Source organism: Xenopus laevis, chromosome 6S, assembly GCF_017654675.1.
Source record: "Xenopus laevis strain J_2021 chromosome 6S, Xenopus_laevis_v10.1, whole genome shotgun sequence".
Classification (NCBI taxonomy): domain Eukaryota; kingdom Metazoa; phylum Chordata; class Amphibia; order Anura; family Pipidae; genus Xenopus; species Xenopus laevis.
The window spans coordinates 29,428,046-29,444,578 of NC_054382.1; the positions used below are offsets into that span (position 1 = coordinate 29,428,046).

At 39.7% G+C, this 16,533-nt stretch overlaps 1 pseudogene; it reads right to left on the reverse strand.

Annotated features, from left to right (window-relative positions):
- Positions 1–15,720, reverse strand: part of LOC121395265 — an 80,337-nt pseudogene extending 64,617 nt beyond the window's left edge.
- Between the last annotated feature and the right edge of the window lie 813 nt (positions 15,721–16,533).

The window sequence follows — 16,533 nt, forward strand, 5'->3', positions numbered from 1 at the left end:
CAAGCAAGTTGTATCTTGAAATTTGGCTAAATGTACCACTCCAATATGTCTTTGCTTTCCCAGGAACTTTCCAAAGTGGAATTATTATTGACACTTTTGCAGCACCTAGTATACATGAAATAGTGGGCACAGATTCCTGTTATTGTTTTCGATTATTGGGCATGCAAAGGAGAAGAAAAGGTTTCAAAGGTCTAAATGATAAGCGGTTGTTTCAGTTTCAAAATGAGTGTTAAATAGTTCATCGTGTTCCACCATAACAATCTATTTAATGCAATTATCACACCTTTTGCAATTGAAATTAGTTTGTGGCTGAATCACAAATCTTTCAAAAAAATGTTGGCGACTTATGCACAAGGGTTTCAAGGAACTGCAAGCGCAATGTAATTGTGTAAAAATGTACACAATTTATTTGTTTGTGTTGTTACAAGTCACATGTGTTTAAGGAAATTAATTCAGTACCAGCTGAAAGGCTGAATCCAAAATATATCCTGCATTTGGTGCAACCCTTGAAATTAATGCCAAGGTAGGCTGCAAAACAAAAGCTCAAATTTAATATCTATACGTGGATGCCTATTCTTGATATGCTCCTCCACAGAGCCACATCCATATATTGTATAAAATAAAAATAAAGCACAAAGTAAAAACTATGATAAATCAACGCTGCCTCATATCACTCACTTATACTGGCATGTACTCAGTTCTCACCCATCATTGTCATGAATTTTGCAGGGAATGTTATTCTATGTAAAGAAGTTCATGAGACAGCTCAATGCAACACACGTTTTATGTAGAAAACTACAATTAAGTGTTTTTAATCATTTATACACAATCCAATTTATATAGTGATTTTCTTGTTGGAGGAAATTGAATGTGAATTTCATTTTGAAACTGGGAAAAGCTTATATATATATATATATATATATATATATATATATATATATATATATATATATATATATATATATATATATATATATATATATATATATATATATATATATATATATTGTGACAAAGAGCTATGTCCCAATAGGCTGCCTGTATATGATGGGAGGTATATAGCACCCAGCCTGAGGTATTGGCTCCTTTAAATCTCCAGGGTAAGACAGGTTAGGACCCTGGAGCAAGGATAGTTCAGTATGCTGCCCAATTAGTCCGCAGGTGGGGCTGTTTAAGGGAGCCTGGCGGGGAGTGGGGGTGTGTTGTACTGGGAGTCAGAGAGAACCTCTGAACACACGCTGTGAAGTGTTTTGTGAACAAACTGTGTGTTTGACTGCAACTCCAGATGGCAAATGTTTGTTACCACCGCAAGGAACTTTCCTATGGACTGTAACACTGCAAACCGGTGAGGTTTACATTATTATTTGACTGTTTAGCACGGAAATTGTGCCTGTTTAAGTTGTCTGGTTTGAACAATAAAACCCCAGGCAGGAGCCTGTTTCACTTTTGTTGCAAACCCAAGCCTCCTGTCTCCTCTGTAAGAACTGTTTTACCTGAGCCCTACCGGCTGCTTTGAGCTATTCCCCACAAATGGTGTTTCGGATGCGGGCAACAGAGAGACAGTGAGCATAATAGGACAACCATTGTTAAAAGGGCAGTGCTATCTGCTGCAGACTGTGGGAGTTGTAGTTCAACAACATGGAGGAACTTGTGTTGCAGCTGGCCAAAGTCAATGCTAGTCAGCAGGAGGCAAATGCTGCCCAGCAAGAGACCAATACCATCCAGAGGCAGAGTATGGCCACCCAGCAAGAGACTAATTGTTTGCTTGCAGCTCAACTGACAGCATTAGCAAAGGCGGTTGAGGCTGATCGACAACTCTTGACGGATGTGGTACAGCAGATGATTGCACTGGGGTCCAATGTGTCGAGTGGGGCCCCTAACACAGATAGCTCCATTAAGGCCAGTCGTTTTCTGCAAAAGATGACGCCACATGATGATGTTGAGGCATATCTGCATACTTTTGAAAGGACTGCCGAGAGGGAGTCTTGGCCCAAGTCCCAGTGGGCAGGTCTGGTAGCGCCTTTTCTGACTGGGGATTCGCAAAAGGCATACTTTGATTTGACCATAGCCGATGCCAAAGACTATGACAAGTTAAAAACGGAGATACTCCACCGCTTGGGTGTCACCTCAGCCGTGCGAGCTCAACGGGTGCACAAGTGGTCATACCAGCAAGAGAGGTCTCCCCGTGCCCAGATGTATGACTTAATTCATCTTGTGAAAAAGTGGCTGCAGCCAGAATCTCTGTCAGCTCCTCAAGTCGTGGAAAGGGTCACTATGGATCGCTTTCTGAGAGCTCTTCCGCCATCCTTGAGGAGATGGGTGAGTCATGCAGATCCCCAGACAGCCGATCACCTGGTGGAAATGGTGGAACGTTATATTGCCGCTGAGGACAACTTAGGATCGTTTCCACAACACCGCAAGCCAGCCACAAAACATCCATCTGCAAGGTCCCCAGGAAAAGCCAGTGATTCGTTGCCTCAGGATACTGGGGCTGACCAAAAGGCTATAGAATGGTCTAAAGGAGCTGACAAAACTCAGCTGTCCCCTCCAACCAAGGGTCAAGGCCAAGTGCAATGCTGGCGATGTAATGAGTGGGGTCATGTTGCTGCCAGGTGCCCACTACCTGCAGAGCCCATGGATTGTCACTCGGCTCAACAGGTGTCGTTGTTTGCTCACCCTGCGTGCACCGCAGACCCTGACTTGCATATGGCGGTGGTAAAGGTGGGTGGAAAGTCTGTTCAAGCTCTGTTGGATTCCGGGAGCTTAGTCACAATGGTACACGCCAGTTTGGTAAGCCCAGACCAAGTTAATGAACGTAATCTTGGGGTGCTCTGTATTCATGGAGACTGTAAAAGTTATCCCACTGCTATAGTGACATTTGAAACTGTTACTGGTACTGCATGTCATGAAGTGGGTGTTTCCTCTGTTTTGATGCATAGTGTAATTTTGGGACGAGACTTTCCCCTCTTTTGGAAGCTCTGGCGAAAGGAGGGTTCTCCACAGGGGTCTGAGAAAGGGATTCCTAAGGATGCACCAGGGGTTTGTAAACCTAACTCAGAGGTAGTAACTGAAGGGGAGACCATGCTTGAAGCAGATAATTTTCCCCTAGAGGTACTAGCAGGTGAAACAGAGTTGCCCTTGGAGCCCTCCGAAGCATCCGATATGCCAGACTTGGAGGTCTCTCGGGTTAACTTTGGAACAGCCCAAATGAGGGACCCTACCCTGAATAGGGCCTGGGAAAATGTTAAGGTAATTAATGGTGAACCTCAGGAACCTGGGGCTGAGAGTGTATTCCCTCATTTTTCTGTCAGTCAAGATTTACTGTATCGGGTTGACAAAGTCCAAGGGGGGGTGGTAGAGCAGTTGTTAGTGCCCCAGCCCTATAGGCGAATGGTCTTGGACCTGGCCCACACTCACCCCCTGGGTGGTCACCTACGTCAGGAGAAAACCCAACAGCGAATTTTACAAAGGTTTTATTGGCCCGGTATATTTGCGGAGGTGAAGGGGTATTGTGACTCTTGCCCAGAATGCCAACTGTCTGCCCCGGTACCTCACTTCCGTAGCCCTCTAGTGCCATTGCCTATCATTGAGGTCCCATTTGAAAGAATTGCAATGGACTTGGTAGGGCCACTGGTTAAGTCAGCTCGGGGGCATCAGTATATTCTCGTAATTATGGATTATGCTACGCGGTATCCTGAGGCAGTCCCTTTAAGAAACACAGCCTCCAAAAATATTGCTAAAGAGCTGTTCTATATGTTTACCCGCACTGGCATTCCTAAAGAAGTCCTCACAGACCAGGGTACACCCTTTATGTCTCGGGTTATGAAGGAACTATGTAAGCTCTTGAAAATTAAACAGTTAAGAACTTCTGTTTATCACCCCCAGACTGATGGGTTGGTAGAGCGCTTTAACAAAACCCTGAAAAACATGTTAAAGAAGGTGGTAGATAAGGATGGGAGGGATTGGGACTGTCTCCTGCCATACCTTATGTTCGCCATTAGAGAGGTGCCCCAGTCATCCACAGGTTTTTCGCCCTTTGAGTTATTGTATGGTCGTCATCCCAGGGGTCTCTTGGATGTAGCAAAAGAGACCTGGGAGCAAGAGGTAACACCCCATAAGAGTGTGGTGGAACATGTTACCCTCATGCAGGATAGAATTGCTGCAGTCATGCCCATAGTCAGGGAACACATGCAGCAAGCACAGAAGGCCCAGAGTCGGGTTTACAACCGTTCAGCTAAGGTTCGAACTTTCAACCCTGGGGACCGAGTATTGGTTCTTGTCCCAACAGTTGAGAGCAAGTTCCTGGCTAAGTGGCAGGGCCCGTATGAAATAATCGAGAAAATAGGTGAGGTGAACTATAAAGTTTACCAACCAAATAAAAGGAAGAAAGAACAGCTTTACCACGTAAACTTAATAAAACCCTGGAAGGACAGAGAAGTCCTCACGGCTATAATTCAACCCCTTCCTCCTACCCAGGACGGTATACAAAAGGTGAAAATAGCTGAAACCTTGTCAGAGCCACAAAAGCAAGAAGTCAGGGAGTTTCTGCAAAGAAACACTGAGGTGTTTTCTGACATACCAGGTTGTACAAATTTGATAAAACATGATGTCATTACTGATCCTCAGGTTCGGGTCCGCCTTAAGCCCTATCGGATCCCAGAGGCCCGTAGACAGGCAGTCGACGAGGAAGTGCAGAGGATGCTGGATTTGGGGGTAATTGAGAAGTCTGTAAGTGAGTGGAATAGTCCCATTGTGCTTGTTCCTAAACCAGATGGGTCTATACGATTTTGCAATGACTTCAGGAAGGTAAATGAAGTCTCAAAGTTTGATGCTTACCCTATGCCAAGGGTTGACGAGTTGATTGAACGACTAGGTCCTGCTAGGTACATAACAACTCTTGACCTAACTAGAGGGTATTGGCAGGTACCAATGTCAGAAACAGCTAGGGAGAAAACAGCCTTTTCTACCCCACAAGGGCTCTTCCAGTATGTTCGTATGCCATTTGGCCTCCAGGGGGCCCCAGCCACGTTTCAAAGAATGATGGACCAAATTCTTAGACCTCATCAACATTTTGCCTCTGCTTATTTGGATGACGTGGTCATTTTTAGCAGGGATTGGCAAAGTCACCTCCCCAGAGTACAGGCCGTCCTAAATTCCATTAGAGAAGCAGGCCTGACGGCAAATCCCAAGAAATGTGCCCTAGGTTTGGAAGAAGCCCGTTATCTGGGGTACACTATAGGGAGAGGTGTTATCAAGCCTCAAGTGAACAAGGTGGAGGCAATTAAAGACTGGCCCCAGCCACTCACTAAAAAGCAGGTTCGTACTTTTCTTGGTATGGTGGGCTATTATCGTAGGTTCATTCCAAATTTTGCAAGCAGGGCTGCTCCTTTGACCGACCTGACCAAAGGGAAAGGGTCCACAATGATTAAGTGGGGACCAGAGGCAGAGGAGGCATTCCATGATTTGAAAGTGGTTTTATGCCAAGATCCAGTGTTGGTCGCACCAGACTTCAAAGAGAAATTTGTTGTGCAAACTGATGCCTCTGGTGTTGGATTAGGTGCGGTATTGTCACAGTTAGTTGGGGAAGAAGAGCATCCAGTGGTCTACTTGAGCAGGAAGTTGACCCCTGCAGAAAAAAATTATAGTATTGTTGAGCGGGAGTGCTTAGCAATTAAATGGGCACTGGAAGCTTTGCGGTACTACCTTCTGGGCCGCCAGTTTGTGCTCATTACGGACCACTCTCCCTTAACCTGGATGTCACAGGCAAAAGAAAGAAATGCAAGGGTCACACGTTGGTTCCTTTCCTTGCAGAATTTCAATTTTACAGTGGAACACCGAGCAGGCAAACTGCAAGGTAATGCAGATGCCTTGTCAAGGGTCCACTGTATGGTGGCTAATGGTGTCCGAAACCCCGGGTTCGAACAGAGGGGGGAGGTATGTGACAAAGAGCTATGTCCCAATAGGCTGCCTGTATATGATGGGAGGTATATAGCACCCAGCCTGAGGTATTGGCTCCTTTAAATCTCCAGGGTAAGACAGGTTAGGACCCTGGAGCAAGGATAGTTCAGTATGCTGCCCAATTAGTCCGCAGGTGGGGCTGTTTAAGGGAGCCTGGCGGGGAGTGGGGGTGTGTTGTACTGGGAGTCAGAGAGAACCTCTGAACACACGCTGTGAAGTGTTTTGTGAACAAACTGTGTGTTTGACTGCAACTCCAGATGGCAAATGTTTGTTACCACCGCAAGGAACTTTCCTATGGACTGTAACACTGCAAACCGGTGAGGTTTACATTATTATTTGACTGTTTAGCACGGAAATTGTGCCTGTTTAAGTTGTCTGGTTTGAACAATAAAACCCCAGGCAGGAGCCTGTTTCACTTTTGTTGCAAACCCAAGCCTCCTGTCTCCTCTGTAAGAACTGTTTTACCTGAGCCCTACCGGCTGCTTTGAGCTATTCCCCACAATATATATATATATATATATATATATATATATATATATATATATATATATATATTTATTTATGCGTAGGGTGGCACACCGCTTCAACTGTTGAGTACCCAGGTGCACGGCAAAATCATGTGTGTAGCATTCACAAAGACCAGCAACACTGGGAGTTTTGGTGAAACAAATCAAACGTCTATATTTTTTTAAAGTGCATATACAGCCTATATACATGTTATATATATATGTTTGTGGGTGTGTGTGTGTGTTTAAAAAGTCTTTTAAATGTATTTCCAATTTTCCTTTTTACACCCACTATTTCCCCCAAGACATGAACTCAGTTTCACATTGTTAGCAATTCCTTTTTCCGGAAAAGGGATTTGTCTAGTGGGGGGAAATGGGAAGCATACAATAAGATTCTTTTCAGCCTTCTGGATTTCCATTTTCCTCTGCCAAAATGTAATAAAGTACACCTCTCATCTCCTGACTAGTTATATTGCATCAGTCTCATCTTTTGTAATAATTTCATTTTACACAAATTCTAATAATGACATATTTCTTTCTTCTTTCCTCCTTTTCTCAAATGTCGGTTTAGAGAAAAACACCTGGAATTTCTCCTGTACTACTAGCAATAAAGTTGTATCGATTGTTTTCTTTTTAAAACGTTAAGAAACGAAAAAGGCTTCCTAACAACTGTTTTTTCAGTTAGAGATAATTGCAAGCAAATAAACTACTGTTAAAAAGGCAAGACATTTTTCTTTCTTCACTAAGAGATGAGGTTAACAGAAAACATCCTGTAATAGCCCCCATAGGAATTGACTGTACCTGCAGTCAAACAGGAAATGATTTTCTACAATATTAAAACAAATACATCTAGAGCAACTATACAAAAAATGCCAACATTAAATAGTACCTTTGTAGATTAATATGTGCTTTTATAGGGAATATGTGTTCCTCCTTTCCTACCTCCTTTGATCGTGACACTTATTTTTGGCATTTCACTAAAAGTTATTCTATTAAAAGTCATGGCATATGTTCAGCTTCCCACTTGTCTCATGTAATGGGCAATGGTTTTCCTTGATCCAAAGGCTACTCATGTTTCACAGAATGAGAGAGTCTTTCCTGATGAACTATTATATATTTTTTCCATGAAAACATTATTAGATTGCAATGAATGTGTTTTTTATTGCACTTCTGAAACAGTAGAAGAGTCAAATATTTTCAGATGATTGTGCCTCGAGACAAATGCCAAGTGAAAGTTTGGCCATAAAAAAATATTTGTACTTATCCTAAGTTATGTAAGTTTGTAATTTTTCCATTCCATTTCCATACTATTATCTTTATTTATTATTCTTTATTTATACAGTATAGCGCCAATTCTGCAGCAGTTTGCAGTGACTCTAAATAATTGCTGTTGGTCCAGTGGAGCTTGCGATCTAAGAACCTTGTTGCATTCACAGACGATAATCAATTTTATAACAAACTATTTAATCTGTCTCTATTATTTTGCAGTGTATGGAGGAACCTGGAATACTGGAGTATGGGAGGAAACCCACGCAAGCACAGGGAGAAGATACAAATTTCTTATAGCTAGTGCCCTGGATGGACTCGAGTGCAGTAGCCTAGTTCTGCAAGGCAGCATCTTCCTATTGATCAGTCTAATTATCTTTAATATTATGTTAATTTAAAATGTCAAGTTGCGGACACACACACACACACACACACACATATCCCAGGACATCTCCCATTGACTAAAACAGCAATTTGGCAAGTTTTAGGTGGTGAATAGTCAAATTTGAGTTTTTAAAGGCCAATGTATGATAAATCTCAAAAATTAGAATTTTTTAAAAAAACTCAAATTGAATTTTAACAATTCCCTGGTCGAATTTGACAGTTTTCACTATAAAAAAAACTTGAAAATTCGAATTTTCAATTCGACCCTTGATAAATCTGCCCCTAAGTGTCTCACAATTGGGCCTGAATCCTAAATTTGCTTCCTTGTTGTGCAAGTTATATCCTTATGCGTTCCTCTCCTTGTGACACATTTTCCAAAGAATCTGTATATCATATTTGGGATATTTTCCTACCTTTGAACGAAAACTGTCAGACCTTAGTTAGGTTAGTTTCCCCTTACAATTCTTTGTCTTTGGGAGCCAGGATTTTATCATTTACAGATTTTTAAATTCAGTCATAAAATATGAAACAGATTTTAAAAGGCTTAATGTAATGAAGGGAACATTACTTATACAGACGCATTGAAGTTCTCTTTTAATCTAGAGCCAATCACAGTTTGTGTTAAATGGGGCTTTGATTGACTGTAGATTAAATCATTTAAACCAAACCTTTAGTTTCATTTTCTAACTTGTAGTAAAGTAGGACAAGGGAGTAGATGTGCTTGAGTCCCTGAGGAAACTGAAGGCAGTCACACAGGAAGAGAAGCCTAGAACGCTAAGGTAAGTCAACACCTTAGTAAAAGTTAAGGACAGGAACCCCATGAATTAGAATTTAAGTAAGTAGCCATATAACTCCTGTTATAGCATACTTTAGTTCTCAGATGCAATAAAATACTCTAAGTTTACGCAGGTGCAGTAATACATAGAAACCAATATTATCAAATTATGACAATATTTATTTTATTATAGTTTAGCTGCAATACTCTTTACTCCATCAATTGATTGGTTTAAGAAAAAGTAACAGAAGTGTTCTACTTGAAAAGCAGCTGTGAACAGATGAGATATCACTTGACCCCCCTTCCAGGGTGTTATATTGTTTATTAATTTAAAGTTTTAAATTTGTTTAGTTTTTCTCTCCCTGTTGCAGGACTTTTACATAATATTCTGATTTTCTAGCATGTGACCTTTTACTATAATACAGTAACTCTGTCTATAAATAAGGGCCCTGATGATCCAAAACATACATATAATTATTTGCTGCTGCTCAATAATATTAAGGACTTAGAAATGAAGTCCACGCTTTTCATCCTTAAACCAGGACTGTTCCTTCTGAGGATGCAATTCCATGTTGGTATGAAGTTCAGTTAATCATTTGTCCAGATTTCTATTAAGAGGCAGGAGGCCTTCGGTGGTGGAAGCAGAACATCTTTAATTTATAAAGGTACAAACCAGAGATGACTATTACTTTCTAGCATATAATGGAGAATGGAAGAGGTTAGTGAATATTTGTACATGTATTAGATTCTATTATGTATTATTATTTAGGGTGAATAACTTTTTCAGAGATTTGCTTCAATGTATACTACATTTTCTAGAACTTCCTGGGTCACTGAGAACTTCCTGGGCCATTTGCAAAGCTGCTTTCTTTAAGGAGTTGGAAGTGAGATGTAAGAAAGTGGCCCATATCTTGATGTAGTATCTAAGAGAATAAAACTACTGCAATGAAATGGATAAACTCGCCAATGATACTTAAAGGGATACTGTCATGGGGAAAAATTTCTTTTTCAAAATGAATCTGTAAATAGCGCTGCTCCAGCAGAATTCTGCATTGAAATCCATTTCTCAAAAGAGCAAACAGATTTTTTTATATTCAATTTTGAAATCTGACATGGGGCTAGACATTTTGTCAATTTCCCAGCTGCCCCTGGTCATGTGACTTGTGCCTGCACTTTAGAAGAGAAATGGTTTCTGACAGGCTGCTGTTTTTCCTTTTCAATGTAACTGAATGTGTCTCAGTGGGACATGGGTTTTTTTACTATTGAGTGCTGTTCTTAGATCTACCAGGCAGCTGTTATCTTGTGTTAGGGAGCTGTTATCTGGTTACCTTCCCATTGTTCTTTTGTTTGGCTGCTGGGGGGGGGGAAAGGGAGGGGGTGATATCACTCTAACTTGCAGTACAGCAGTAAAGAGTGATTTAAGTTTATCAGAACACAAGTCACATGACTGGGGGCAGCTGGGAAATTGACAAAATGTCTAGCCCTATGTCAGATTTCAAAATTGAATATAAAACAATCTGTTTGCTCTTTTGAGAAATGGTTTTCAATGCAGAATTCTGCTGGAGCAGCACTATTAACTGATTCATTTTGAAAAAAAATGTTTTCCCATGACAGTATCCCTTTAAGATATATTTAAGTATTTTGTTGTAATATACCTTACCATAAGGGTCAAAGGTCAGTCAAATGTCATAGAAATAGCTTCCCTAACCATGTCCCAATTGGCCACATGGATTTGAATTGAGATGAAGAGAAAAGCCTACAAAATACCTAAAAAATACAATGAAACAATTGCTTTTTTCTAACACCAGTAATATGTCAGGATTTCCCATGTTAAAAAAATAATCTTTATAGATACACATCCCATTTGAAAGGCACAGTTAATATTTTATGTATTTCTGAAAATCTAACAATAATATATCTGGCTTCTTTCCATTTGGATACTTAATCTAACTCATCATTTCCTTTCAATACGTCCAGAAACCATCCATTATTTCAGCTGAAACCCCAAGAGAGCTTGGATAAAGATACTTTGCTGTTTTCTTTGTTTTTGTACTGCTTCTTATGGTTTCTATAGAGTTGTAGGCATGCAAAGTTAGATTCTTTAAAAAAAATTTCAATAAATTGTAATGTTTTGTATATGCAAGAAAGTATATTTTAATATATCAAAACAGGATGAAGAAGATCCCATATCCAAAGTACTAGGCTAGAATGATGTCGTTTGTTAATATGGATTTCAAAGTTCTGTGAGTTGATGGCACAGTTCTATAGCAAATTTTTGCTAAGACCTGAACTGGTAAATGAGAAAGTGAATAGGAACCACACCTTGCCCTGTCATGTGACAGACATGTATCTCTTGCCTAGTGTTAAATATAAGATCGTAATTCCCATTCACTTTGTATTGGAAAGATAAATTATTGTTGGGACAAAAGACTTCTGATCACTCCCTTACCCTTAGTCTATCCACCATTTGCTCTCAATTAAATACACCCTTTGCTCCCTCCAACATCATTTCTTTTTTTTTTTTATTTGAAAATTTTTTTTTATTATTGTTTCTTTTTCCCAACTTACAAATAAAACAAAAGAAGTTCCACTAAACACAACAACACAAAGAAAGAGGAGAAGAGAAAAAAAAAAAAAATATATATATATATATATATATATATACATATACATATATATATATACATATATATATATACACACATAACTAAATAAATAAATAAGTAAATAAGGGGTGTTGGTGATATCTTAGGGGGCCAAAGCCCGTGTTTTATAAAGTAAAAAAAAACCTGTGTTTTTTTTTCTTTTTTACCAGTGTATTTATAAAGTGTAGGTGTCCGTGCTTTTGTAAGGCAAGTGCCACTTTTATAAAGGACAGTTACCCGTGCTATTGTCGTGAAAGAAAACAATAATATCACAGAAGGAGAAAAAAATATATATATATATATAGTAATAGTAACATCGGTTTTGTACAATATCGTCGACACTTGCACTTTAAATAATACTACCACATCGGCCCCTAAAACAATCATATATTCACTGGCTTTGTATAAGATTATCGGCACTTACACTCCAACATCATTTCTTATCATATTTAAAATAAAAGCTGGTTATGCAACTGATAGCCCTTTCCTTGCACATCATCACCAATTATGCTAATAATCATTGATAGTTCCAGTAATTAAGTGACAAAAGCACTAGATGACCAACAAGCCCCATGATAATTAGAATTAAATTGTCTCAAACTGCAGCACTGTAAATTATTGTTTTTTTCAACTGTATGAAGAAAATACTGTACATATTAATAAATACAGCTAGGATTTAAAAATGTATTTAAGACAAAGTTGTGGAGACAGTTAAAAAATATCCTAAGGTAACCTAGTAGTTACGTTGTTGTCTAAGAAAACAGAGTGGTTTAATACCTTTATGGTAGACTATGATCCTGTAGGGTCTCAATCTAAGATTTTTGGCATTCCTTTTATAAACCATGCTGTGAAGCTACTTTTTCTCACATTACATAGTTCTTTGTGTCATTCATTTTGAACTAACCCACAATTTGGATTGTTTCCTACCATGAGCCAGGCGATGAAACCACTAATATCCAAAGTCTACACCAAGGAACGTCAACCACCAAGTCCATGGAGAATCCCAAGGCAGCTCAATCAGCCTGTAGTTGTTCCATATTTAGATGTAAGAGGCCACTTCAACATCTCTAAAGGCAACACTGTAGTACGAGAATATAAAGAATCTATTAAATATGAGTGCTTTATTTCTGAAATATCTAGTATAGGTAAATCTAAAAAATCTAAAAACATGATCAAACAAGAAAATCATGTCAAGGTGGATAAACCATCCCTGAACAGAGGCGGGGGACATCGACACCACCTGTCTGCTACATACAATGCTGTTCTAACATCTGTACCCTGGCGGTTTCAGAACACTTCACACATCCATTCATGCAACTCTCACAAGTAACACCTGTATGACACATTGGATAATCCTATCACAGTAACTACACAGAATCTACACCTCTGTGAATTTCTTCAGATGTAACCTCTTTGAAGAGTTACAATGTGCTATTGTGATTGGATTAGTGGAAGAGTTTATATGACGAGAACTTCCCACACCAGTCAGTTGAACTGAAGAAGCTGCTCGGACGAGTAGTGAAACGTCTTCACTGATTACTCAGCAAGTCCAGTTGTTGTTAGATTTACCTATACTAGATATACCATGACCTGGATGAATGAAAATCTTCATAGTCTTATTTCTGAAATGTATGTTCCTTTCTTTATATGTTTATTTCTTACTGTATAACAACAAAACTGTTGTTTATTACACCTTTAAAGTTGTTAGGGGTTATGTACTAAAGCTAAAGGTCAATTTACCTATTTAATCCAGTGGTAACATTTACTAGTCACCTGTTTAAAAGCAAACAGTGTCGGACTGGCCCACCGGGATACCAGGAAAACTCCCGGTGGGCCCAGGGGTCAGTGGGCTTCTTGCTTCTAACTAGTGATGGGCGAATTTATTCGCCAGGCACGAATTTGCAGCGAATTTGCGAGATTAGCCGCCAGCGAATAAATTCGCGAAACGCCCACAAAAATTTTTCAGTGAAGCGAAACAGCGCAAATTCGCCCATCACTACTTCTAACCATTTGGCCTATTTCATGGTGATTCCCTATTTCTTTATGAGAACAAAGAGGCTTAATAATGGAAGAATATAGTATAGTATGTAGAGTAAAGAGGTTGAGTGAAGAGAGGAGGTGTAATAGTTTGGAAAGTGGGCCCTCAGACTAAGGTTTTCTGGTGGGCCCCTGGCATCCCAGTCCGACACTGAAAGCAAACATCATATTTGTTGGTATGATTTACATATGGGGGTGTATATTTAAAAGGAAGCAAAAAATTTCCATCAAACATTTTTAGGCTTCCAGCTGTTCTTTATTATGTTAACCCCTATAATGTTTTTCATGCAAGAGCATTAAAACAACCTTTTTAAATGCAGTATATGACTGCCACAATGGTGGTATTAAGTTAGAGATAGTGTTATATAATATTGAAGAGCATTGATGTGGATTTGTAATTCACATAGTAAAAAATTAGGACAGTATAGTCCTGGTATAGTCTGCAAGTGCTGCACATTTAGGGAGTTATTTACTAAAGCCCACATTTTTCTGGTTGGAATTTTCAGGGGAAAACACAATTTTTTTGTGGGAAAAAACCTCCTCAAATTATTCATGATTTATTATACCCCAAGGCTGCTAAAAGTCCAAATTTGAAAATACTCCATCTCAAAACTGCAGAGGTCATGTAGAAGTCAATAGCATATGTCACTTTTACATTTGGAATATTTCATGATCTGCACTGGGTTTTGTACAATAATCCAAATAATTTGTGGTTTTCAGGCATCAAATCCCAAAAAAATCTCACGTTTTGGATTTTTTTCTTTTATCGAGTTTTTTCTTGCATCAGATTTTTTCAAGGTTAATTTATTGATAAATAAGGTAAAAATTGTGGATGGGAGTTTGGTCAAAATTGTTTTAACAAAATAATGATAAAAATTCAGATTTTAGTAAATAACACCTTAAATTAAATGGAACACAGTACACCCTGTCTACCACCGCGTCAGGCTCTGCTGGGATTCGAGCCATAGACCGTCAGGTTTCTGGTGCAATGCCTTAACCATTGGGCCAGTTGAAGCAGGGTTGCTCACTATTTGTCACCTGGCCCTTGCAGTCCTTCTTCATCAGCAGCCTGATTAGTGGGTTGAGGTCAGCCAAGCAGGGCTGACTTTGCCCTATTTTTACAGTTATGGAGAAGGATGAAATTCTATATTATACAAGTGAGATAGAGATGTCCTTCTCCTTATCCTAGTCAGTGAGTAATAAATTAATATATTCCATATTTATGTCTGCTATGGTTTTGAGATTTTGAACAAAATTTTTTCTGTATTCTGTAAAAAATGTTTTTTTCTTTTTGTTAATACTCATGGACTTTCTTTGGATGGATTAACACAAAAGAAAAAGACAGTTGTGGACTTTTTATATGGACACCTACATGAAATGTTTGGATTTTATCTGATACACAGCTTTGGACTATATATAATTGATTATAATTATGTTTCAGTATATTGGGTTATTTTATCTGACTACCAGTAGGTGTCGCTGTTTTTTCCCTATAAAGGTTGCAAAGCAGCGTAGTCTCACTATCACTGAGGAAGGGACATGTGGTCCTGAAACTTTGATTGTGGTTATATTTTCTGATAGCATCATGGAATAAATTTGGGATCACCCCTGTTTGTAGCATCCAAAGGCGTCTCTTTTATATTGTACCTGCCCTATATAAGGCCAGCCCTCCTTGCCTGAGCAGTGGCCTTTCTAAGCACTGTGGCATCAATCCTAGCTTGGTTCCTGCTCTAGCCTTTACCCTGCCTTGTCTTCCTTGCCTTGACCTTGACTTGTCTGACCTTGTTCCTGCTTCCAGTCCTGTTCTGCTTTATATCTTGTACCTTGCACCTTGCCTTATTTTGCTCTTCCTTTCCCTCCCATACCTGCTCTGGTCCTGTTCCTGTCCTTTTCTATGCCCTCACTGTCCTGTCCAGTTCAGTCCAGTTCTGTTCTTTGCCTGCTCTGTACTGTATCAGTCTCCTGTTCTGTCCTGTCTAGTCCAATTCTGTTCTTTGCCCACTCTGTATTGTTCCAGTCTCCTGTTCTGTCCTGTCCAGTTCTGTTCTAAGCCCGCACCATCCCATTCTGTCCTGATCTACGTCTGCACCGTCCTGTCCAGTCCAGTCCAGTAGTGTTCCTTACGTCCCCCGTCCTCCAACAGACTCATCACCCTCTTCACCCTGTTCCTGTCCTGCCTTTCAGCTCCTCTCGTGCACAGCCAATGCCTGCCTTTAGGACTCACCTTCCCACCTCTGACTCCACAGTGCCCCCTAACCTCACCCTTGACACAATAGTGCATGTGGCCACAGGTAATTTTGCTCCAGAATGCACTGCATATCACCCATGAATACAAAGGTTACACACTTTATTCATAAGGGGCAAACAGAGATGCCCATATGCACCACCCCCTCACTCTCTATACCCACCTCCTAACTGCTAGGGAGCACGGGTTGGTGGGGTGTCCAAAGAAGCCCTGTAGGGCAGGGCTGCCTTGTGCCCCCACCTCTATGTTTTCCAAATCAAGTGAGATTAACTGAATCTCCTTTTTAACACTTGAAAAAGGGCTTTGACCGAAACATGTTGTGTCAATAAATGTTTTGCAGTTAATCTGCGAGTGCCTGGCTCTACTACCTTCTACTTTGATGAATCTCCTTTTTAAATATGCAAATCATACTTTATGATTTTTCTATTTTCTGTAATAATTAGACTGTACATTGACTTGACTACAGCTAAATTAGTATATGCTGTACATCCACTCTGATGGTAAAACAATCCTGGGACGTTTTTAATATATAAATGTAATTATGTAGCTTTAAAGGATTGGTGCTCCAAATTACAGACATATGTCATATTGGGAAAACCCCAGGTAACAACTAAACCAGCTAACAGATTTCATATCTGCACTGTATATTTGACTTGCTTTCTTTTAACTGGTCAAAAAATTCAGGAAAACAGTTATTTTATGTTGTTAGACAAAATA